Raw genomic sequence first — 26,621 nt, 5'->3', positions numbered from 1 at the left:
ATAAAACGTATTTCTGCCATGCCAAGAGTTACAATATACCAAAAAAGTCTTTGAATAGAGTTTTTTTGTATTATATGAGTATGTGCAAAGCCAGGCTCTCTTGAAGGCTTTATGTATTCCTTTTCCCTCTTCCAGACCCATTTGGTAGGCAACCCTGTCAGAAATAGTGCTTCTAATCTCTGGTGACTCGTCTCCCCCTGCACAAGCCTCTGCACCTCACACCATTCTTACAGCTTTCAGAGTTCTGTCCTTTGAAATGCAGAAGTCTGTCTGTTGAGGAAAAAATACCATGTTTTTCTTGTCATACTCAGTGTTTTCCAAAGGTATTTGCTATTTGTAGTACTGGTTAGGGCAATAATTCAGATTTCTATTTACCTTTATACATCTTTCACGTTTTACATGCAAGTGAAGAATCATTAATTCCATGGCCACCTGCTATTCACCCTACCCTAGCACCTTTTTTCCATGTTTGTCATCTGAGTTCAAGTTGTGACTGTTTTTCAGATCTCATTTTAAAATTAAGTGTGGAAATACCAAGCTTACTATGTTTTAGTATTAAAATAAATAATAATAAATAAAAAAAAAAACATGATGGATTAACTCCAGTCTGCCGAAATCATAGGCAGAAACCTGTTTTGGCAAGCAGAGAACATAAAAAAAATATATGCTTGTGACAAGCTGTTCAAGTTATCAGTCCATTTTTTCCCTTACTCTTTGTTTAAAACTATAGGTATAATCTCGGATTTTTTTTACTTTCGAGATGTTTAGAAAAGTTCTTTGTTTAGCAGCCTGTATATTTTAATTGCCATTTTTTTTTGTCAATATAGACTTTATATTAAGTAACTCTTCTTCCTTGCTAGTACTGCTAGTACAGCAAGGCTGTCTATAGACAATCTTCTGAGCCTTCTTTTTGCAATGGTGAATAAGCAAACTCTTTTTACATATATATTGTAGATTCTCTGATTTGATTAGTTGACTCTGGTGCTTGCTGAGGATATGTATACCTGGAGGATTTAAACTGATATACACTGAAAGATCCATAGTGCCAGTCTGGCACTGAATCCATCCTTTAAATTAGGACTGAGGCTGAATATGAAATACCCCTAAAAGACGTACGGGTCTGAAGTGTTATGGAAATGGAAAGAAAGGTTATGTCCCTTTGGTACATGCTAGTGACAGGGGCACTGAGTAGCCCTGAATTTCAACTGGAGAGAGTTCCCTTCTCTCTTTGGGCAACAAAATTTATTCAGGCTCTGGTAGAGGATTAAACCATCCGGCATGACATGATGAGGCCCACTATTGCACCAGTATCAAAACAATCTGAAATGGTTTCCAGCATAGAAACAAAATGTGCACTAAAGGATGGAATCACTGGTAATGATGTCTGTTCTTGCATGGGTGGTGTGACTGGGGCTTGTGGTGGCCTAACCAGCATGGCAAATGGGAACAAAGGCCAAGAACAGCAAAAGAGATTTGAAAAGTGAAGGGTTCTATGGAAAAGTGTCCCCCTGTAATGATGACTCCACTGCACAATATTCTCTGTATTATTCACTTCTTTTAAATAACTTGAAACATGGTGGTAGCTGTTAATTTTTTTCATGTCTTACTGTGTTGACAAGGCAGCAAATGAAGGTGGAGTTAATACTGCCTGTGTGTGCAGGAGTTACTATTTACTTATAAAAATTAGTGGAATGTAGAGTGCTGTAATTATTTACTATAGAAATAGCTGCAGATCAGATTGTACAATTCTGCTTTCAAGCTTCTATTGTCCTATAAATACTTATAGTAAGTATACCATCGGAGCAAATATCAAAATGTCTGAAAAACTATGGAAAAACTCATATATAGTTACATTTTAGTAAGTCTGTAAATCCTTGTAATGATCCACAGTGATTCAGGCACTTGTTGATGGAGGATGTATGCAATAACAGCAGGACCCACTCATTTTCTTACTGAAAATGATAGAATCACAGAATCGTTTGGGTTGGAAGGGACTTTGAAGATCATCTAGTTCCAACCCCCTGCCATGGGCAGGGACACCTTCCACTAGACCAGGTTGCTCAAAGCCCCATCCAGCCTGGCCTTGAACACTTTCAGGGATGGGGCAGCCACAGCTTCTCTGGGCAACTTGTTCTGGTGCCTCACCACCCTCATTTCTTCCTCATATCTAGTCTAAATCTACCTTCTTTCAATTTAAAAACATTAGCCCTTGTCCTATTGCTATAATCATAAATACCCCAGGCTGGAAGGACCCAAATGATCACCTGGTCCAACGTTCTGTGGAAAAGGGAGCCTAGATGAGATTAAGTAGCACCGTATCCAATTGCGTCTTTAAAAACTTCAATGATGGGGGCTCTGCCATGGTCCTAGGGAGGTTGTTCCAGTGAATTCCTACTGTAATAATTACTGTAATAAATTCCTTTCTTATGATGAGGTGGAACCTCTCCTGGTACAACTTGTACCTGTAATCCCTTGTCTTCTCCCTGTGGCTCCTTGTGAAAAGAGAGCTTCTGTCCTCTTTGTAGCTGCCCTTTAAGTACTGGAATACTGTGCTGAAGCCCGCTCTGAGCCTTGTCTTCTCCAGGGAGAAAAGACCTAACTCTTTCAACCTTTCCTCATGGGACAGGTTCTCTAGCCCATTGATCATCTTAGTGGCTATCTTTGATATGTGGGGACCACAGCTGGACACAGTAGTTCAGGAGCAGACTGAAAAGCAGAGTGGAGTGGTGTAATCACATCTCCGTCTCTGCTAGTTATGCTCCTGTGGATGCAGCCCAGGATCCAATTTGCCTTCGTTGCTGCAGCACCATACTGCTGACTCATGTTCAGCTTGTCCACCAGGACCCTCAGACCCATTTCAGTGAGGCTGCTCCCCAGCCACACAGACCCCAACCTGTGTTGGTTATGCTGACCCAGGTGCAGGACCTGATATTTGCCCTCCAGTCAACAAGGTCATCAAAGCCAGATCACATACAAAAACTTCTGCTATCTTGGGTCACACAGATTGGTTGACCTGAAGTCACTTCATACTTCAAAGAGGAGGACAGAGAGGAGTATATTCCAAAGAGAAATTTGAAAGCACATTGAAAGCCTGATCTTGTCTCAGTGATTCTTAGAACAATTGAGTGTGCAGCAGCTGGGGCTCAAGGGAGGGAAAGAAAATTAAAAAAAAAGTGTTTAAGAGCATCATAGCAGTTTGTTTGCTCTTATTTTCATTGGATATGCTCCAAAACTTTAAGGCTGTGATCACGTTTTACCTCTTAGAATGATGTGACTGTATTATGCAGAACAGAGATTTCATACTTCTTCCCTATTAAAGACTGTAAATTGTGTTAAAAGAATTCTGGTTGATCTATCATCAATAGAAACTGCCTGAAATACTTTTCCATAAAAATTTTCAAAGCTATTACATTCTTTCATTTTATTTCCATACTTAATATTTTCTTGGTAGGGTTTCAGGATGTAATTTTTTTGTTTGTTTTGGTAGAAGGCTGCACTGGACAACTCTTTGGTGCCATTTCAGTTTCTGAATCAATAAGATCCGAACAATTGATCAAATGGAAGGATCAGGTTTGAATCCTTCAGCAAAACCAATGTATCACTCACAACATGGAAAGGGTTAGGAGAGAGAAGCCTGCCAAGCCCAGCAGACCTACTTTGATTGTAAATTGCAGTCCCATTTGCCTCAAATAATCTTCTGTAAAAATTTATTTCAGAACAGTCCAGTTGTCTCATTATGATTTTTTTCATTATTATTAAAATTTGGGTTTTGATGACTTAAATTCAAGCATGCTTGTATTTGTAAGGTAGATTGTAAGCAGGTCTCCTGCAATCTGCTATGACATCTATTCTTCTTGGTGAAGGTTTTTTGTACTGGGAAGGTTTTTATGATGATCTTTAAGATTATGCCCAAATTAGGTAATTTCAGTAAAATCACATCCTAATTAACTGACAATTACCAAGGAAGAAGAAGAAGAAGAAAGTGGCTCTTTTGGGTGAAAACATTCATCAGCTTTTTAACATTAGGAAATTTATGGCACAAAACCATCAGAGAGTTAGTAAAGTACTTGTGCTGCAGTCCTTACACATAGCATGAAAGCAGAAAAAAGAGGCCAGCTTGGCAATCATTTGTTATCAGTACAAATAACAGGTACTATCACATAATGCTATGTTGTTCAGACACTAACTCTTGATGTATTTCGATGTAAGGATCTACAATACTTTGCAGTTTGGGACCTGCCTTCCACATTACTCTGAATATGAACTTTGATCTCAATCAACAGTATCTTCTTTCCCTCCCTTGCCTTCCCCCAAGTAGCATTTAAAACTTTATTTCCTCTTTTTCGTGTATTTGAGGGTTGAAATGATAGTTACTGCTGCTGGAAGTACAAACTTAGCAGCATGTCAGGCAGAAGTAGTAGATAAATAGGATCTTTTAGAAAAATCAAGAGCTTCTATTACTTTGATGTGGTTTCTATTCAGGATTGAAAACCAGTAACACCCTTTTTTATGCATTTGGGCAATTCAAGTGGCCAAGCTGACTTTGGAAGGAAGAAGTGCCACGTGAATCTTCAGTGTTCAATAATGATTTGCCAAAAGTTAAGGAACACCATCAGTCTAAAACAAGCAATTCACTTTTTCTGAAATTTTACTTCTGAAAAGTTATATTTATCAAACCCACAGTTTTTAAAGATTTTTCTGTTTTGACATAGTTTTACATGTTTATTTTTTAAAAAATAATTTAATTTAATAATTACAGTTTAAATGACATATTTCTACAAATATTATCTCAACCTGTAAATACGGGTTGCTCAGATCTAGGTTCTGATTCTAATAGAATTAATTCTTCGTTTTGGTTGTTTAGAAAAGCTTGCTTTGAGATGGATTTTACTTTATTTCAGAATTAAAATTCTTGCTTGGACAAACTGGGGAGCCTAGAAAAGTTAGTCTGTTGCATAATAGACAATCATTGTTAAGGAAATTAGAATCCAATTTCAACAACTGGATCACATCAGAATTAAAGATTTGTAAGGTCCAAGTATTTTCTTTTATTAGTTACCTCCTTAAAATGGAGAAAATCACCTTTTGAGGCTCTACTACTATTTTTTCAAGGATTTTCTATTTAGGATTGCAATTAGTCCTTCACCAGCTGCTAATGTGCATTTTGACTGGGGAAGATTTTTATATGTATGGCAAACACTTTGAAAATAAATATGGGATTTCTATTTTTGTTGAGATACACAGTAATATGGAACAATTAAAAATGCAAACATTGGTATGTAAATTTTTATGTAGTTATAAATAATGCAGCTTAGAAGGGTTTTTTTGCCTACAGAGTAGAGCCTTCTTAGCTTATTCTGCATGATAAACTTTCAATGAAAACTCAAAGGTAGCTCTGACCTGCATGAAAGGACATAACTGCAGTTACGTTCCTGGTGCTTAATAAAAAATAGAATAGTTTGAAAAGAATGGGAAATAATGGTTTCTTGAAGCAAGCTCAGTTCAGTCTGAATAATTTTAACCTGTCATATTTTTAAATAAATAATCACAGAAGATAAGACAGAGCACATATTTAGTGGTGTGCTTGATATGTGCGTTGACAAAGTTGTTTCGTCTTGCGAAAAAGCTGAAGTAGAGGGACGATTGGGAAGTGACACCTAAACTAGTTCAGATTGCTGGACAGCAGGTAACAGAATAGAGTTGTTACCTGGTGTCTTACTATCATTGTCTACAGAAAATATATTGGACAAAGCTTTTCCTGGTAACTCCTGTGTTGGTCTGGTGGCACAACTGAGGCAAGTTAGTTGCTGAAGTGCAAAATCTAAGAGCAGCAGCACCTTTCTGCTATAAGGCCAGGCTTATTCTGCTTTATGATTTGTTTGCATGCACAACTTTGCTAACACCTTATAATAAGTTAGTAGGAAAGGATTATGTCCATAAAGATCACTGTTATAACTAATTAATGTTTTTACACAAATTTAATACTATGTGTAACTTTAAATGTCTGTGAAGAATTGGTGACTTATTCCCTAGTTTGCTTAGAGACAACTATAATGAAGATAAATGCATGCATGTAATCAAACACAGTAACATTTTAAAAGCACTTATATGAGTAACCTGAGCAGAGTAATTATGAACACAAATGTGTCATCTTATTTTTGCTAAAAGTTGAAAGTTTTTGGCAACCAATGTAGTTTAGGCTAAACAAGCCACTTGGTCTTAATACTTTAAACCTCACACGTGAAAGTTTTGTCTTTTGAACCTAGCAGGGTTTCATTTCTTTCTTTTCATGAATGAATTGTAAATATTTTGAATAAAGCATTGAAACTGAGAGCAGTAACAAGCTGAATTGTTTAATCTAAGACAACTAAACTCATTAGAGAATGCTTATATCATTCACAATCTAGTTTATTACTACTAACTGTTAGACGTATGTTTCTGATAAATATTTTACAGCTGAAATTGCTGCATTAGCAGGAAGGGTTATACTTCATATTGTTTAATGGTTTAAAATAGTTAGTATATAAAAATAAAAAGCAGCTACACAGTGATCTTCAATAATCTGTTAAAAAACAAATGTTCTTACTTTAGCGTAAATCTATATCCCTTTTTTATTTCCTCTGTGTATGTGTAAAGCTGTTTAGATAAAGCATTCAGTAGCTAATATTGAGTATTTGCATGCATATTTTTTGTTTCAGAAGATTTGGCATGCCTTTCTATATCCTGAATCCCTAGTCTTGATTCAGCCACAATAGAAAACATGGGAGATTACCTTTGCAGACTGTCATTACACATCCACTGTCCTAGCTTCAACTTTTGTCTCTTTTCTTTCACCCTTTTCTACTCACAATGTGGTTGCAAGGAACACTGAAGATGAAGGATGCCACCTTCCCCTCCTCCCTGAACTAGGACGATGTCTCAATAGGTGTTAAGTGTAGTTAGTGCCTCTGAGCACATCATAAAATGTGCTTTCAGACCTGAGATCTTTCAAAAGGAATGAAAAAGTTGGAAGCATCTCTTTCTGCTTTTATGCTGTCCACTGTAGCTTACTGTGAGAAAGATGCTAGTGTGCCAGAAATTCTGGGATCTCAACTAAAAGCAAAGTTCTGGCTCTCATTACAGCCTGCTACTGGACACTGAGAACATTCACATTACACACTGTCAGCCTTTGCCCTGTCTGCTGTCATAACCGCTTGGCTTTTGATACGGTAGCATGTCATGCGCTATATTAACCAAAATGAAGCACATTTTTTCAATTGATTGATATTTTTCTAAAGCTGGACTTTCACCTTTTTGTAACATATGGCTTTAGTAAAAAAGAAATCAACTTTTAGCCTTGCTATGACAGGGTAGTAGAAGGACACCTATAGTAAAACTTCTTCATAACTGGATAAGGCCCATCAAACTCAAATGTACTATTGTTAGTTCATTGTCTTATTTTATTACAATTCTGTGGGGGTTTTAATGTATCTTCCAGAGCTAAGATGTTTATCCTAAATGTATGTGCATCCTGTTCTCATTTAGAAAGATCAGTCTGTGTGAAGGATGTCACATTTAGTTGATAATGTTTATAATTATTGCAAATGTTTTATATTAGTGGGTTTAGCAAGCATAGATACCTTAATACATATCAAAAACACGAATTCATCTGTTATTAACATTTTAGATATTTGTATGTACATTTTCTGGAGAGATAGGAAGTGCATTAAAAGCCAACAGAACAACTATTAATCAATTATTACACAGTTGTTTAAATCCGTGCTTAGTAGAAGATACAATTTAATCCATGTTGTCAATAAAATCTTTAGATAAGTAGTGACTTATAAGGAACAACTGATGAAGGATATAATGATTTCCACCCCCCACCCCGATCTCAAATACATATGTTTTGTAGAATGGAAAAAAATAGGAATAATATTATCACAATATATAATTTACTACAATGCAATGCTTTAGTTTAGGGAAGTATCTGCCAATTGATAGATAAATTGTTTTTAAGGTTCTTGCTGAAGAAATTCTCAAAGCATGTGACGTGAACCACAGTTTGCCATGACTGGGTCATATGTTTCCAGATCTGTAGTAATAAAATAGCTGAAGACAAGGGGATCAACATGCAGAAAATATTTAGAAGAATTAATTACCACAGCAGCAGAATATCTATCAGATATTAATTATGTTCTTTAGCAGCCATCTTGGACATGGGAAAGCAAATGTGACGAAAATAGTAGACTGGGTAGCAGAAAGAAGCAGAAAGGTAGTTTTGTTCAGGGGAATCCTAACTTAGATCTGGGCCAGTCAATAGAAGTTAGCGAGCTATATGACAGAAAAGACCGTATTTCTTCCTTCCAACCTCCTGTGAAAAGTTACAGGAAAAACTGAACAGGGAAAAAATCCTTGACTCCTAAAGGACTGAAGCATGGTGGATGCTCTGTTGCAAAGAAATAAAAGCAGATATTTGATCATTTGGTCAGAATCTGTGTTCAGTTTATGCTAGGGAAGCTAAGGAGTAGGTATGGGATCCTTTGAGAAGGCCATACTTCTAGCATAGCTTCGAAAAAGTAATCAAACTGAACAGTTAAAGATGTCCAGCTAGTGTTCAGAGGCATTCAATAAAGTGTTTCAGTTAACTGTGTTACAAGAGTGTTAACTTTCCCATTGACACCAAAAAGGCGATTTTGCTCACTGAAAATCTGTTGTTCTTAGATTAAAATTTTGCTTAGAAAACAACAAAAAATATTAAATAACAACTCTTTGACATATTTTACAATTTATGTAAGAGGCTGAGGCCAATTTCACATTTGATGCATTTTCTCTTGGGATAAATACTGAATTTAATGATTTCACCAATATATACAATCTCCATATCAACTCTCTAATATGACATGACAGCACACCGGAAACATTCCTTGGAGAGAAATGCTACAGAGTATTAGGGGATTAAAAAAATAAAATGATTGACTCAAGTTGACAGACCAGTTATTTTTAAAACAGCTTTGGATAAGTTTTAAAATGCAAGCAATGCCCTTGCTGCCAAAATCTGTCTTGTGCTAGTTATTTCCAGAATATGAGTTGCTTCATTTCTGTTCTTTATCAAGACATGTAATTCTGACATTTTCCATTTTATTTAATAAAACTAAGATTTCAGAAATTTTCTATTTTCTAGTCTACTTGGACCAAGATCTTCAAGGGGTAATCCAGACTGATAAAAATTATGTAACTTTTGGTAGGGTTCAAATTTACTGATAGAGACTTTCCTATGGCTGATTTTACAGAATGTATCAACTTTTCCCTAATTTAAGCTACATAACACTTATTTTTGCATCTCTTACCTGAGGACATTATCTTGTCCACATATACAAACACACTATATAAGCTTTTCTTAGCCAAGACAATAGATGTATGTTCAATTTCACTGAATACTGCAAGCCATGGGGACATTAGTATTGTAAGTTGAGGATTTGGTCTTTTTGGTGGATGTTGGTGGCATTTGGTTTGGTTGGTTGTTTTGTTGGTTGTTTTTTTTCCCCCAGAAACCCTGGAGACTGAATTAATGGAAAAACTGTGCTTACAAGCAAGTTTATGGAATAAAGCCACTGTTGTAGTTGTTACAGATGACTTCATTAAAAAATTATGGGTAATTTGGTTGGACAACCTATGAAGAGATAAAAGGTAATTTGCTGGTGATATTATTTATGGCACATAATTTGCTCACATTTTAATGAGACTATTTCATCATTATTAAATCCTGCCTTTAAATAGGAAATTATGATTCTGTGGAGATTTTTATTTTCCCTTTGTTGCTTAAGTTTTCCTACACTTGTAAATAGCCTGGTGTGCTCCAGGAACTGCCATGTAAGGCTGTTCCTTTATTTTTGCGTAGCATGGTATGTGATGAAGTCCTTGCTCATGTTTTGGTGGTTGTTTTTTTTGTTTGGGTTTTTTTTTTGTTTGTTTTGGGTTTTTTTGGGGGGTGGGTGGGTGGTGGTTTTTTTTGGTTAGTAATGCAAATGGTAGGAAAAAAATGAAGCTGGTTCAGAGAACTGTCTTTCAAAAGAGGACAGATCAGTGACTAGACATTTTCATTTGTATTAAATGCAAATTTCTTTCTGTCATTCTTCTATGTGAGCTATTAAAATGTCTAGCATAACTGTGGACGAGATATGTGTCCAAGAATATAAATTTAATGGTGGCCTTTTTTGATGTATACGCATTATGAACTCCCTATGATGTCCTGGGCACTCTTTTCATACTACACTTCTTTTAAGCTTCTGCTTTTTAGTAAATTTTGAGTTCTGATTATTTGGTCCATATTACAGCTGTTCCAGCACAGGTGAACTGAGTGGGAGTGAGGGCTTGGAACCTCTCCTTTTAGCAAACTACATGTGGCATTTTGGTTCCCTGCAGACATTAAAGGAATGATGCTGATGGCTTTAGCAGGCGGCAGGGTACATCGGTCCTGGCTTTGCCCTTCTAATCAAGGACTCTGCTAGGCTGCTGCTACTTTGAAGAGTCTGCTACTCCCATTGCTCAGTTTCCTCTCCAAGTACCCTCCCCAGCACTCTGCATATCCCTCCCTCCACCAGTTTCAGTTAAGAAGTGCAGAAAAACATGTCGGTGTTCACCTCACAGCAGTTCAGACTGCTTGGATGTTCTGCTTGTTGTTCACTTGGCACCATCTAATAGTTCTGGTATATTTGATGCAAATCTAAATAGAAGTCTAGGTTTTCATCCTTTTTGTCATTTGGACTTTTAATTTTCAGTCGCTCAGAGTAGGATCTTGCCCACTGTATAATTACTGGCAAGTTTCAAATGTACCCAGGTTAAGTAATTGTTTTTGACAGTTTATTCGTGCCATGGGTCTGACCCATGTTAAAATACATGCATGTGCTTATATATGGCTGGAAGTCAGGGTAATTCTCTGAATAAACGTGAAGGTCTGAACATGACCTCAAGAAATAATTTTTCTTTCCTATTCTTTGTGCTTGGGCTATCACTGTACTTGTGCTGGCTTAAAATACAGAAGATGCATCTGAGTGTTTTGGAAAGGTTGACTCAACTGAATAACTGCCTGAGCAGCAACTGTATACACATGCTGTGCGTGGCCATGTAATGAAAACACAAGCCAGAGTTGCAATGTTGCTTTTAGTTACTTGCAGTTTGCCATGCTGTTTGTAGGACAGCAAAAGTACATAGTCTTAACATTTTAGATTGTGTGGCTAGAAGTTACAAAAAACATTGATCTTAATATCAAAATGAGACTCATATCTTTGCTGCTGCAGAAAACAAAATCAATATCTAATATTCTTGCAGTCCATAGCAGTGCAGACTAAGTTAACTGTGTTGGTTTTGGGTTTTTTTGTTCTTGTTTGTTTAATTTGGGGGTTTTTTAGGGTTTGGTTTTCTTTGGTTGTTTTCTTTTCTTCACAAGAAGGTACCACATTCATTGCTAGTATGAAGATGGTGGCTGTTCCCAGAGTCATTTTGGCATAGCAGACGGGACAGTAAACCCCTATGTTCCAGCAGCATCCTTTTTCACAATGGTCTATTATGGCTCACTTTTGGGCAATGGTTCAGGCCAGTCTCAGAGGTCTTATTTCAGTGTGCCTGGATTCATAGGCCACCTATGGAAAAAGCAAGGTCATTTAAATTACTGCCCAGGTAATGAAATCCTAATTATTGTATTTGGCATAAATAAAAAAAGCAGAGTTGAGGTAACGAATCATTTAGCATCCTAAAATAAACCCTGCCATTGGCTGTTCTTTCCTTGTAATGACCCTCGGATCCCTCTTACCTCTGACATGCACTCCTCTTCAGGCAACATAGCCACCAAACTTGATACATTAGGTCCTGTGGCAGGTGTTGCTTTCACTTAAACTCTGCCTTTGTCTCATACCAAATTAGTCGTTAAAAAATGCTGGAATAACTACTGTGCCATCCTTTTACAGTAGAGCTGTATATTCTGTTTCATGATGAATGTCTTTCTTTAGAGGTGGAGTATTTATGATTAAGTTCCTCTCTTACCTAATCCCCATGAAAAGTTTGCTTAAATCCTACTGAGCTCTAGTTATTACTGTAGCTCTCAGTGTTTTGGAGTTTTTAATTTGGTAGCCTTGGATTTAAAAACAAAGTGCTGAGTGGTTGGGAAAATGTAATTTGGAGTCTAACTGGAAAAATACTTTTTTTTTTTTTTAATCAGCCATTTTGAAAGATCGGCATTTTCTAGCTTTCATTGTTGATACTGAAAACCACTGCAGAGATATTAAAAACTCCACCTTATTTTCATACCTAACATTTAATGAGTTGCATCTGTTCAACAGTTAGGGAATCAGTTATACTAACCAAAACTTGTTTTCTGGGGACTGCTTTTGAAACTCAGTCTGCCATAGCAGTTATCACAGAACTAATGTGCCTAGAAAACACTGAATCATCATGCAAATCTATCATTCTGCTAAAAAATAAAGTGCAAGCTGAACAACCCTTTGAAACAGCACTATTATTTACCAAAGCATAGACTTTTTGCCAGTACTATCTCACCTTTTCATGTAGTGATTTCTTCTCATCATGAAGAATTGTTATAATTTGCTAGTTTTTATTTTGCTTGACTGCCCTAATCTTAAATGGAATATAGTCATCTGCTTAACTGACCCATCTTCCCCTCCCAGTTTGAAAATGCTATATATAACTTATGACTCACTGGATATACTAAATCTTGTGGTTTTAAAACTATATTCATGGTTACTGCATTGGACACATGTCTGGATACAAACATTTCATAAGAGGCAACCTAATGACTAAAATTATTTGAGATCACTTAATGAAGAGGGTTCTAAATATGGAATGTGTCCAATTTTAAATATGAAATAAACTCTGGAGAGAACGGTAAGACACTGTTCACAGAAAACTATAGCCATTATGGGTTTTTTTTTTGAAACATTCTACCAATCTAGATGTATCTGTGCACTGAGAACTCTAAAACCAGCAGCTGTCTGTGTTTTGACTTTTGAAGTTGACTCTGGTCAAACAATGCATCCTAAGTCACTAATAGAAAGCTATCGAAAAGCTCTATGCATTTACGCAGCTACCTCCTAAGTTATGAATCCAGGTAATTTGCTATTAGGTTGTGCATATAGCAGGCAGTCTGAGAACTGCTACATCCGTGCCCATCTGCGTGAAACTCCAATAAAATAAATTAGTGTGCAGAGATATGAGTGACAAGGGATTATAAATATTAGAGACTTAATTAAACCACAAAAGCTCCTGCAAGGTTCAGGCTGGTAAACTTATATCTTCCTTTGCTGAACTAAGATAGGAAAAATTATTCTGGTTGCCTAGCAACTGCATTGCACAAGCTAACTCAGTGGAAAATCTTTGGGTTTGATAGCAAATTGAAAATGGACATTTCAAGTGAAGAGAAAAAGATTTCTCCAGAACCTTTAGTCAACTGACAAATTCATTTCTTGTTATTACAAATTAAAATGGCAATGGGTCTAAGAATATTTTGTGGGAAATTGTAGATAGTCAATATGGCTAAATGACTTTGCAAAAATGATGAATTGGCTTGTAAGAACAGAGTATTAAGTGCATCCAAAGCACGTAGTGTTGATTTGTGGAGGAAAGGCAAAGACTCAGAATCCTAGTGAGAAAAAAGACTGTTTTGGAAGATTGTTTACATCTTCCAGAGTAAAAGTGCATTTTCTACACACATGACGTGGTTTTTTAGCATTTCTTTTGCAATTTATCTTTGAGTAGAGAAGGAAGAGGAAATTGCTAATGAATTCACGTTTTCAAAGATTAGCTTCAGAAAGCTATATTGCAGAAGCCCAACTCTATCAGTTGCTAAGCAGACACCTGCAGCAGAACTTGCTGCTTGTCTGAGCTTCAGAGCAGTTCCCTATGTCCTTGGGAAAGAAGCAGCACAAGCTGTCCCAAAGACAAAAGGTCTTGTTTGTATTGTGCTAGGCTGAAGAATATTATATTAATTTAATGCTCATAGCTGATACATCTATCACAGGTAGCTTTCTTCTGTTTCTTTTTTTCAGAAGACAGAGCTTTCTTACCATACAAGCCTTTTTTCCATCCAGCACAAACCAGGAACATTTCTTTGTTTGAGTAGCATCCCGTCATAATTTTTGCTGATACACAGTAATCAAATTCATAGTCAGTTTAAAATTGTTTTATCCATGGACAGAATTTACCAACAAACTTACTCTGGATCCCAGTGTGGAAACTAGGAGATCTACATGTGGAAAGATAATATTAGGTTCTATACATTGAAGCAGGTCGGGAACAGTAGATCAGAGACTAGTTAGGATACCTGTAGCACCCTATGGCAGGGGTCTCTAGAGGACTGTGTGAAGTGGTTGTTTGTAAAAGTGACAGCGTGTTGTGGCCAGTGAGCCCATGAGTATGTGGGAACCATTCTCTGCCTCCCCTAAGCTCCCCAGATCCATACAGCTCATGGGGATAAGCTAAACATTGCCTCAAGCTCCCCCAAATTGTTCTACAAGTCTAGGTCATCTAGTGGAGATTTGTTTTTCCAAGGTGGCTGTACATATAATGCCATTTTATCAAAAAAAATTGACCTCTACCAAGTTTATTGGTCATTGCTTTGCTTCAGGGAAGTTTGACTTGTGGCTCGTGAGCAGGCATGGCTGAACTCAGCTAGTTGTATGGAGGAAAAGCTCATGGTGCTAGTACTCCTGTCCAGCATACAGAAACAACTCTCTTCATACAGCTGTAACCCATTAAACATTTCTCTTCATTACAGTATGTTCTCTATACTAAATTGCAGCCTTTAGCTCCTACTACTGTTCCTGAAACCACAGTTACTTGTGAAGGTCCCATTCTTCTGGCTGAACTGTAGTCATGGTGTCTATTTGTAGAGGCATGAAGAAATATAAGTACTTACCAGAGGGCCAGTGAAAATGAGACAGAGATTTGACTATGATAGGGTAAGATACAACTCCTAGTCATATGAAAATTTTGGTATAGGGCTTGTTTCTGGCAGTTTGCTCTCATCTTTAATTTAAAAAGAATTTTGGAGTTGGATTTTGGAGATCATCTGACATTTTAGGACAGACAGAACAGAACAGCTCAGCTAGCCTTCTTTCTGCTCAATGCAAAAAGCTATTATTGCAAGCCTGTGTCTATATACCTTTTAATTTAAAATTGAACAATATTCCTCTTTCTTACTTGATGTGGTGTCTGGAGCAGTTACAGTGCTCCCATAACGAGTTTCATGTTTCAGTTGGTGCAGGTCAGTGACGTTCATAGCAAACTGACTCATGCAATTAAGGCAGTTTCTAAAATGCTTTGGGAGCTTTTAATACAGGTGCTTTAAGCAGTACAGTTTCTCTTCCTTGCAGATTCGTAGTCAGAAAGAAAACACAAGAATTTTTAATTTGCAACATTTATTTCTTTTTAAAGCATGAGGGACTGTTATTCTTAAACTAATTTGAAATTTAAAGCAAACCCTCCCAGCAAATAAGTATTTAAATAGATGTGCAGTGCACAAGCTGATAGGAAACAAAACTGACTGTACCCATGTTAAGTTACAGATTATCACACTGAACGAGCTGTTAATAGTTAGATGTGTCTGTTCTTACATGTCTTAGCAACTGCTTTAAACAGTCAGGTTCATCACAGAATACTTTGGGTTAGAAGGTGCCTCTGGATGTTATCAGGTCCTGCCCACCTCTCCGGTGCACCAAGGTGAAAGAAGGGGCCGGAGGTGCTGGAGCAGGTTTTTCCCTGCAGACGATGGGAAGGCCTCATACTGGAGCAGGGAAAAGTGTGAGGAGGAGGATGTGACAGAGAAGAGCTGCTGCAGACTGACCGCAGCCCTCCATTCCCCATCCCCCATGCTGCTTGGGGTCAGGGGGGAGGTAGAGGAGTCAGGGATAAAGGGCTGAAGTTGGGCGGGGGAAGAAGGCTGACATGGGAGAAGGTGTTTTAGCTTTTTTGTCTTTGCTTACCATCCAACTGTATTTTAATTGGCAATAAGTTAAACTCATTTCCCTCAGGCTGAGTCTGTTTGGCCCATGATGGTAATTGGTAAGTAAACTCCTTGTCTTTATCTTGACCCCTGATGAGCTTTTTCTTCTTATTTTCTACCCTGTCCTTTTGAGGAGGGTGAGTGAAAAAGAGTGGGGATCTGGCAGCCAGCCAAGATCAACCCACCATAACACTACTCCAAACAGGATCAACTTCAAAGTCACATTAAGTCACTCAGAGACTTGCCCAGCTGGTTACTATATTCTTGCGCTTTTTTTTTTTTTTTTTCCAAATGTCTATGGATTAAGATGCCACAGCATCTCTGGGTACCTGTTTCAGTATTTAACTCTCCTTGCAAAGAATACATTTATTTCAGCAGACTTTAACTTCCAGTCCTTTGCTATAATATAATTGTTTGGAAGGACCCAAACAGGGTTCACGAAGGATATTCTTATTTTCCAAGACAGTCCTATAGTGCAGTTCTCAGTAATTGCTTTAGATTACATACAACACAACCAGGGGCTTTGTACTGTCTATGCAACCATATATAAAAATCTCAATTTTCCACTTTTTCAGAAAATTATATTGTATTTGCTAGAAATTTCTTCCTAAATTGACTTTCCACCCTAAACAAAATCAACACATTAGGTCTCCAGGTTCCCTTTGTCTTCATTCTATTCCTCCTCCAGCAATTCCCTTTCTAAATGTAACACACACAGGCCCAGTACTTTTCTTTTGAGAGTCAGAGTGACAATTAGACGAAGGAAATGGGACAGTTTAATTGGAAAGCAAAAAAAAAAGGTTGGCTTTGACCAGAAGGGATAAAACTTAAGACTCTTTCAGTGTTTCATTTAGCATTGCAGTTGCATGTAGAGCTCTGATTAGTTGGATTGATCTTGAGTCCCTGCCTTCCTGACTACGGTTGCATGAAAACTGGGGAATTACATGTGGAACAATCTAAATATCTTTTGTAGGTTTCCCTGGTAGGCAGAGCTGATGAAAACAGATCATAAATGTGAGAAGCATCTTGTTAGGTTTTTACCTGTTTTTTTTTCCAAATATTGAAAATAAAATGGTAAATTTGCTTAGCTTGTGATTAAATATCAGCAGGGCTCTGTCCCCTAACAGCCAATGAAAAGCTGATTAAAGCACATTTTTCATAAGGACTTCTATAGTTTATAGAGGCAACCTAACTTCCAGTAACCTTTAGAGTTTAGAATGATACCTCTAGATACTTTTTTAGACTTACTGGAAAACTGGTTTGAAAACCATTATTAACAAGAACAGAAAACAGTTTTTCTAGCTGTCAGGTAAGAGTGTTGGGACTTACAATAAATATTAAGTTGTGAAGTCAGTCTCTCTGGCTTTATCTGCTTTACTGTTTAAAAAGAATAGGAAAACCAAGAGTGAGAGCACATTGCATTGGCTATCTAGTAGTGACACATTTAGGATACACTCGATATGTCCTGTTTTAAACTAGGGATTTGCAGTCCTCCTTACAAGTCAGAATGACCTCTCTTTTTTCCTTCTTCCTTTCTTTTTTTTTAAGCAAGCGTTATCTATGTCTAGACCATTCCTTCTCCTCCCCCCCGCCCCCAATTTTACAAAGAACTATCCCTGATAAACAAAATCAGATATTTCTTGTGGTTCCATATATGTTTTGTTTACTGTACATAAAAAGGCCTTATTTGTTCCAGTCTTGATGTTTTATTTCTGATACTGAGAAATCTGAGGACTTAAAGTAGAGAGAAAAGAAAAGAACAAAAAAACCCAACCAAAAAGCAACCACCAAAAAAACAGCAAACCACCCACTGTGAAATATTTGTAACAGTAAAATATTATAGAAATGCTCATAACAAAATAGAAGTATATAAAAATATCATTGCAGGAAAACCATGGAGTTGCACAGCTGTAAGGGCAGGACTGATTAACCTACATAATGTTTAATAGCAATCGTGTATATGGAAGAAAGAAACATTCTGGGGACTGTACCTGGGGTACGTTTAAAGAGGTGGCAACGGTGGAAGCATCAGGTTCAACTGATGCCCTGGATGTGTAACCCTGAGATGGAAGTTACACTATCTGCAGCATCAGCTCAGTAATACAGGAGTGGAAAGAATTTTGATTGCTTATATTGATTGCTTTTTCATCAAGCGTTACACAGATTGATAAAATAGTCCACTATAAAAAATATTTAAGCAACATACATATTTAGGGATGAAATGGCTTGAAAACAGTAAAACTGCAAGTAAATAAGTGTGAGGATAAACACTTTGGCTATGGACTTGCAGTAAAAGATTGCCTAATCAGAAGGTCTTGCTTGGAAAAGTCTGTGATCCAGGTAATGACTGGACAGCCTGGTCTGAACATCATAATCAGTATTACTGTTCTAGGAATCTCAGCGCCCAAAAGAAGTGCAAGCATCTTGTTGACCAGACTTTCATTCCATGCAACCAGTGCTGTAGGTCAGAAAGGTTGTTAAGCTTCACTTATTTATTGCATAAATGTTACACTGAACTAATTAAATGCACTATTACTTTCAGTGAAAACATTTTTATGCTACTTAGCCTGACTTAAAGGAATACAACACTGTCTGAACCACAAATTATTTTAAATGATAGACTGCGTTCATCCAACATAGTAAAAATACTTTGAAGACTGAAATTCTACACTAACAATGAATAAGAATAACTTAATGACCAGAAAAACATAAGTTTGATAAGAATAGGTACTCCTGCACTCAGTCTTGGAAAATAAATGCAAGTATAATTTGCGTAGTTATATCTGCGTTATATATCTATGTTATAATCTGTTTTGATGGCATTATAAAAGTACTGAGTGACAGAGAATATTTGTTAGTTACAAAAACACTGAAAGACTTGAAGCTGAAACCAGTTTTGTAGAATGACATATAATCTTGTAATGAGGAACTGAAGATATTTTTGTTATGATGAGTTCAAAACTTAAGCATGCAGACCTCTTTATTATAGTAAAGCATTGCATTGTGTGGTCCTGAGCTATGAAATGAAAACTAACCCCAAACATCCATCATTAGGCATTCAGATAAGAACATGGAATTTTTATTCCAATATTAGCTATTAGTCATCAGCAAGCAGGTAAGCATTCCTACATTCCAATTCTGTCTGAATCACTTCAAACAATTCCAGTGTGTCTGGTGAAATACCCTAGTAAGAAATTTGCATTGACATTGAAACCAGACAGTTATACTGAAGGTTCAATGGACATCAACTGTCTGACTATTTTGCCTTGAGCTGCAAGCTCTGTCTTTGTGGGATTCATTTGTCATGTAACATCAGGCCTTATGCAATTTTACTCATGATTTGCCAAGTTTGGTAGGTTTTTTTCCCCCCTAACTCTACAAAGTAGATATAATCAGAAATTTTGAATGTGACAGGATGCAACTTCATCCTATCCTAGTCTGCATATCAACAGCACTGAGTTCAAACTTGCAACTTACATGAACTGGAGTGAAGCAGCAGCTAACGCTGCATTGACTCACGATTACAATTTCCAATACAACAGAATCATTTGAAATCAGGGATTAGACGCACAGGCATTGGTCAGCTGTGACTCAGTGGTGATGGTTGGAGATCAGAGGGGAATGTGCCATGTTTGCTGCAATTCAAAAAGCCATGGAGTCAACCAGCTCCAGGACTGGAAGTAAGATCTGCCATAAGTTCACAGTGGGCAAGGGGGAAATATTCTGTATAAACATTTTCTGTTCTACTTTTCCTAGTTAGCAAGTTTTCTATTTAAGAAAGTAACTATCCCACTTTATGTTTCAGTAAAACATGAATTTTGAGATTGAAGACTTTTTGTCCTCTTTGTGCCTTAAAAGAAGACCCTCTAAGAAAGAACTAGCTATCATAAGATCTAGACAGATCCCCTAGAAAGATTTTTTTATTCATTCAGTTGTCCAGGCTTCTGAAACATAAGTCACTGTAATAAATTCTTTTTTTTTTTTTTTTCTGTGGCTTTCTTTTAGTGGGGAATATTTCTTTTAAAATGTACTAAAACCTATTGTGCCTGTCCTTCCCCATATTTATGTTATCCCCCTCTGAAACTAAACTGGTATTATACTCCTTATTTATAGATAAATTATATTGACCTGTTGTTTTTTCAACTTCATCTCTTGTGATTAAGAGATAATTGAAAAATGGAAGAGTACAGCAAGTATATATATTTTTTTTAATATTACAAGTAGAAGTAAACATACAAGCATCTTTCATCACTACTCCTTATTTCAGTTTGCATACACTTAGCTTCAGTACAGTTAAAGAACCTCAGTAAGTTCAGTGCAGCTATTCTTAGTAGTGGATTTGGTTATGTATACTTAATAATTCAAGGGTTTTATATTTACTGAAACTTTTATTTGTATTGACCTCAGATTTTCAATAGAAGGTATCTATTAGGATAGCAAAGAAAAAAAGCAAGATCTTCCTAACTGAAGCAAACTCATATTGCAAGATGATTTCTACCAAAAGTGTTTTACCAATGCATTTTTCATTGGGTTGTTCACAGCTTATACCATGTAGGGAGTATTTGGATGGATATGTGTAAATTAAAAACCAGTTAAATTTTTAAATGTGTGTGCACTTTAAAGATCAGTCATATGGGCTTCTTCTAAATATGGGCTTCTTTGATGAGTTTTAGTTCTTGTTTTCCTTTCTCTTGGAAACTTATTATTCCTTGCCTCCCAAATGTTTTGGGTTTTTCTCTTTAATTATAAGGCTCCTGTTTCTTTTAAGAATTAAAGCTAAATTAGAAGAGAGTAAGTTTAGTTCCTTAAAAAGAACAAACACTGCCCATCTGCAGCTTTATTAGCCTTTTCAATTTTTATTTATTTATTTAACATTTTAGTTTGCAAAAATCTATTACTGGGACTCATATCTGCTAGGCAGTAAAGATAAGAGTAGGGATGAGCATAGCTCTTGACATCTACATTCAGTTAGACATTCAGTTTTGTATTTAGAAACACTTGCATTTGGATTATCAGAAGCAGGCTGTTGTGGAATCAGCGTGGGTTAACCAAATTTAAGTTTTTCAACATGACAATTAGTTTTGGAAGTTTCTGAATCTTTGTAAGAGTAGATGGTACAGGGAGAGAGTAGCAGACACCTCTGTATATGCAATTACAAATGCTTGGCATGCTGCAGAGCTCCAAGTAGAGATGTATGGAGATATGTGTCCTAAAGAACTACAGTGTTCTTGAATTCTTTTAGCATAAATCTTTTACTAAATGACTTAATTCTCTTCTCTTGTACTTTAACTCAGAATACCAAAAGAACGCCTTCCTCTCACATAACAGCTGCCAGTGGCAACCAGTCATCACTATTAGATCTGCGTCTGCTCTCTGCTATGTTATTAGACTTACAGTTTTGGTAGATCAAGGTCCTTAAATTTTGCTCTTGACACTCTAGCATGGGTTAAAGTAGTCAGTCAAACTGGAGTCAATAGTTTCCATGTCCATTTCACAGAATGTCCTTTCCGATAGTACTTTTCAGATAGGGTCACTTCAGATATGACAATCAATGTGTCAACAATTTCTTACTTCAGTCATTTCAGTCACTATTGTTGCAGCCAAAACAGATTTGATGTGGGGAATTTAACTTAATTTACTGCCAATTAGCATAAATATTTAATTACTAATTCGGGTATTAGGGAAACAAACTAACCCCCCCAAACATTTAAAACACTGGTAAAAACTACCTCTTCTCTGCTTTTCGCACGCTCAACTTCACTCTGTTCTCCCCCCTTATAATTGCCACAGGTCACTTTAGTGAGGCAGTGTGCAGTTTGAGGGTTATGGTCAGTACGTTGCAGTTTCTTTCTGCTTCTTCTTCCTTCTCACTTTTTTTTGTATGCTCCAGTGTGGGCCCTTCATGGGCTGCAGTCCCTTTGGGGATGTGACTGCTCTCTCTTGGATCACCTCCTACCCTGTTGACCTTGGTGTTCCCTCTGCTGTTTCTCTCTGTTTTGTTTCTTTTGCCTAAACTCCTGAATTAACTATATGTTAAACAAGTATGTGCACAAAGTTTAGGTTAAGCTGAGCCACCCACTCAAGTTGTCAAATGACCCACTCTCTCAAATCATCAGAACTGATGAATGAAAGGACGTCTAATCAAGGGGGTCAACCTTGGGAAACAACAGATAATGATTAAGAACACTGTTACCTAAATTATGCAGGAAGAAGCCTCCAAGTGAGAAAGTTCTGGCTGCGAGTGGAGACAAGCTGATAAGGTGTTGCAACTCACAGAAAGTTAGTTGAAAGTAGGAGAAAGGTAGTTGTGGTAATGGGAGATTGCAACCTCCAACTCAGAAAGCCCCCCCCGAAAGAGGGCAAACCCCTGCTTTGGGAGCATGCATAGTTGGTAAAAATCTTCAGTAGAGCTATATGAGGATGTGCACTAATTTGCACTAGAAATGAGAAACTTGTAACCAATCCTGTGCGTGAATGAAAATGAATATGTAAGGTACTATGAATATTTAAGTCCTCTACTGTATATTATATGTATCTTTGAGTAGCTTGGTGTGCATGTTAGGAGGAAATATCCTCCCTGCACCCACCACTGCAATAAACCAACGTTGGCTTTTTAAACTGTCATTTGGTTTGGAGAATTTTCCTGGTTACGATTTTTGGTGACGTTCCCTCCTCTGCCTGTGTGCTCGTTTTGCCCTTTCTCAGCCCGGCTTTCCCCGAGGCGCCCGCCCGTGGCTGCGGGGCTCAGCTGTGCCCTGCGCTGGGGCCAGTGGAGCCACCTGGAACTGGCTGGAACCGGCTGTGCCCGGCACAGGGCAGCCCCGGCACCACCTCACGGGGACCGCCACTGCATCACCCATGCTGCTAAACTCTTGCCATTTATGCCCAATGCAGCGCTATGTCCAACGCAAGCCTGGCCTGCATAATCATAATTCTCTTCCTCTTTGCCAGGTAACAAGAGAAACTCTTCAGGAAACTTTCCCCTCTGTATGCAGACTGCCCACCTTACAGTCAGCGTGTGGCTGGTTTGGATGTTTGTTCCGGCTAGTGCATGTATGTACATGTGTTTGTGTTTATATACATGTGTTTTTACTTGAGTGACTGTATATAGGTATTTTTTTTCTCAGATGAGCTTCTGCCTCAGGCCACAAGAGTATCCCTGGGACATGGCAGTGGCTGGAGTGGTGCGCTGGTAGTTTGCGGTAGGTCCGTACTGGTGTTAAATGCTTAAAGCTGACACTGTTTCACATGGCAGAACTTGGAAGGGCTGTGAGAAAATACTGCTTGGTGTCTCACTGGTATAATAATCCCTTGATAAATCCCGGTGTTGAGTATCCCAAAATGTAGTCTGAAAAAAAACAAAAACAACCCCCCAAACCTACCCCTTTTCCAAGATTAGAAAGAATAATATGGTAGGAAGTATTCAGGGATGATCTCAAAAGCCTGGAGAGGAGAACAAGTTGCAGACCTGAGAGAAGGCTTGTGCTTGCATTCAAGGACCCGAAACAGAAACCCTCGTTGACAAGGTAATGCTGCACTGGCCATTAGGAAACCAATTATCAAGTTGATTACTTTATGGTTTGCTTACATGGTACTTAATCCTGCTATTTTAAAATTAATTTTACCTTCCAAGATAATTCACAGAAACTTGACTTAAATCCACGTAGTTTGGTGGAGATAGCTACTAGGAACATTCTCAGATTGTTGGGGGTTTTTTAGGGTCACTTCATTTAGGAAAGCATAAAGATTAATATCTGGTGAAAAAACTGGAATACAAAGATCTGCAATCTGATTTTGGAGGTGACATCCCAACTTGAGGTAGAAAAAAAGATACATCTTTTGCTATTTTTCTGTTAATTTTATCATGTTCCAGCTCAGCTCCTGTTTAAATCAAGACTTCGATGAATATTATTCTATGCATAAAAAATACAGGTAGTTTAGCTCACTCTCATGGAGTAAGCTCTGTGAGGTTAGTCAGTTCTTCTTCCTGCAATGAAGCTGCAGATCATCCATGTGGAGAACAGCCGTAGAACTATGACTTTAATGTGTAGCAGATTATAACAGGATTGGGGTACCTAACACTCCTGCACACATTTGAAGATTTTAGCCTTAATCCCTTGTCAGCATTATCTACTGAAACACTGACAAAAACGTGTCTATTTTTAAATTTCTGCCTTTGGTTCTGTGGCATTCAATATGCAGGAGAAGAGTTTTAAATATAGCTTATTTTTTGTTATTCTTTCAGGAGCCGGGTTTCTCTATCAAACAGATTCCTTAGTAGTTTTTCATACAGTGTTTAGTACAGATGGTGTTTCACTCTGATACAGAAGTAAAGAATATAGCTATTTGTTTACAAACATTGAATTTGAAAACAGAGCTATCAACATCACTTTCTGAGTATATCACAAGACTTTCATAGAATCACAGAATGGTTTGGGTTGGAAAGGACCTTAAAGATCATCTAGTTCCACCCCCGCTGCCATGGGCAGGGACACCTGCCACTAGACCAGGTTGCTCAAAGCCCCATCCAGCCTGGCCTGAACGCTTCCAGGGATGGGGCAGCCGCAGCTCCTCTGGGCAACCTGTTCTGGTGCCTCACCACCCTCACAGTAAAGAATTTGTTTGTCTTATCTAATCTAAATCTACGCTCTTTCAGTAAACAATTATCCCTTGTCATATCCTTACATGCTTTTCTCAAAAGTCCCTCTCCAGCTTTCTTGTAGGCCCCCTTTAGGTACTGGAAGTCTGCAGCAAGGTCTCCCTGGAGACTTCTTTTCTCCATTCTGAACAAGCCCAGCTCTCTCAGCCTGTGTTCATAGGAGAGGTGCTCCAGCCCACTGATCATCTATGTGGCCCTTGTCTGAACTCGTTCCAACAGGTCCATGTCCTCCTTATGCTGGGAGCCCCAGAGCTGAATGCAGTACTCCATCTGAAGAATCGGGTTGACTGTTTTAAAAAGTTGTACTGAATGAAAATACTATGCAATGGAATCACAAATTCTTTTTTCCAACTTCCTGAAAATATATCATTCTTGGAAGAAAGAGCATCAGCTGCCCCTTGAATTTGATATTCCAGCCTTTTAATTTCTATTTGATCCTAAATTTTTGTTAATTTCACTTCAAGTTGAAGCAATGCAATAGAATCCAGGTTCCTACATAAGAAAGTAATACTGGAGTTTTACTCTGTATCAGCTGTATAACATGCATCACAAAGAACAAGTGTTACTTTTTTCCAGTTTTCCGTCCTTTTGTCAAATAGTTTCAGCCCAGTTTCATTGGACTTCTATCCAGTAAGGACATATAAGGACTTCTATGTGTTGCTAAGACATTTTAGAAGCAGGGCCTCTCTTTCTGCTGATATTTAGCAGATGTTGCAAGCAAACAAGATATTCAGCATTGCTTCAGATGTACACTTCATTTCCCTCTGAGCCTGAATACCTAGCGTGTGACACAGTCTGGATTTTTTTACCACATTATCTCCCAGTCCTTAAGACTATTTCATGTGTTTATATTATTACATTTAACACAGAACAGACTGAGGCAGGGAAAAATGCATTCTTTAGTAAAGGCTACATTCTTGTGTTTTTAGTATACTGGTTATCTATAAGAATAAATGTATGAAAGATATCTCAATGAAAATAATTATTTTTCAGTTTGCACTGAATTTTGTAGAAATTTGGTAATTAACAAGAACACTAGAATTCATAGATAGAGCAAAAACCTTTTCTGGAACTTAGATGCCATTTTTATCTATTATTGTTAAAACAGTGTCAGGAAGACTTACTAAATAAAATTTAAAAGCTTTTGTGGTATTTAGCTGACTAATATTTTCTCATTTTTTTTCCCCTCTTGTTTACACAGAAAATATTGGAACAAACAGTAGCCATTTCAAATGTGGTATTTTGCTTTGCTATATTATGGTGCCGTGAGACACTTTGTGATAACAATAAGGGTGTTTTACCTTGTAAGACAACAGAGCTGATATATTAAGTGATGTCCAAGAAACAAATAAACACAAATACTTATAACAATAATTTCTTTGTAGGGGGAAAATTATTAGTGGTTTTAGAATAACAGACACAAGATACACAATGGTTTAAGAATATTGGTTTGGTTGAACACATTTAAAAAAATCAAGATGTTTTAATTGGTACAAGTGGTTTGCATACTGTGTGCAATTTTAAAAGTATACTTTTCTCGGTATAGGACAGAGGATGTGATAAGGTAATGAAAGCTTCCTGACATAGTCTGAAGATCAAAAAACTATGTATCATTCTAAATGTGTGACAGTTCCCAGGTACTTAAGAGACAGTGCTAAAGACTATAGATACTGGTACAGCATTATTACCCATATAGATGAAACAAGTAACCAATGTAAAATACAACTTCAAATATTCCAAAATTAATAAAAGCTCAGTCATTACTTTATCTACTTTGTCTCATAAGTCTTGACCTTGGGTTAATACATTCTTGATGTAAAAATAAAGAATTTAAAACTGCAGTAATTTCAAATGTTCTGTATATATTAAATGGCTTTATATAGGCAAGAATATATGATTGAGCAATACCACCTGCAATAAGGGAGGCAAAGTTTTCTCTCACTGTAAAATATCATTTTGAGGTATTTT

Source organism: Falco biarmicus, chromosome 3 (genome assembly GCF_023638135.1).
Source record: "Falco biarmicus isolate bFalBia1 chromosome 3, bFalBia1.pri, whole genome shotgun sequence".
Taxonomy (NCBI): Eukaryota; Metazoa; Chordata; class Aves; order Falconiformes; family Falconidae; genus Falco; species Falco biarmicus.
Note: the sequence above shows the minus strand (reverse complement) of the source record.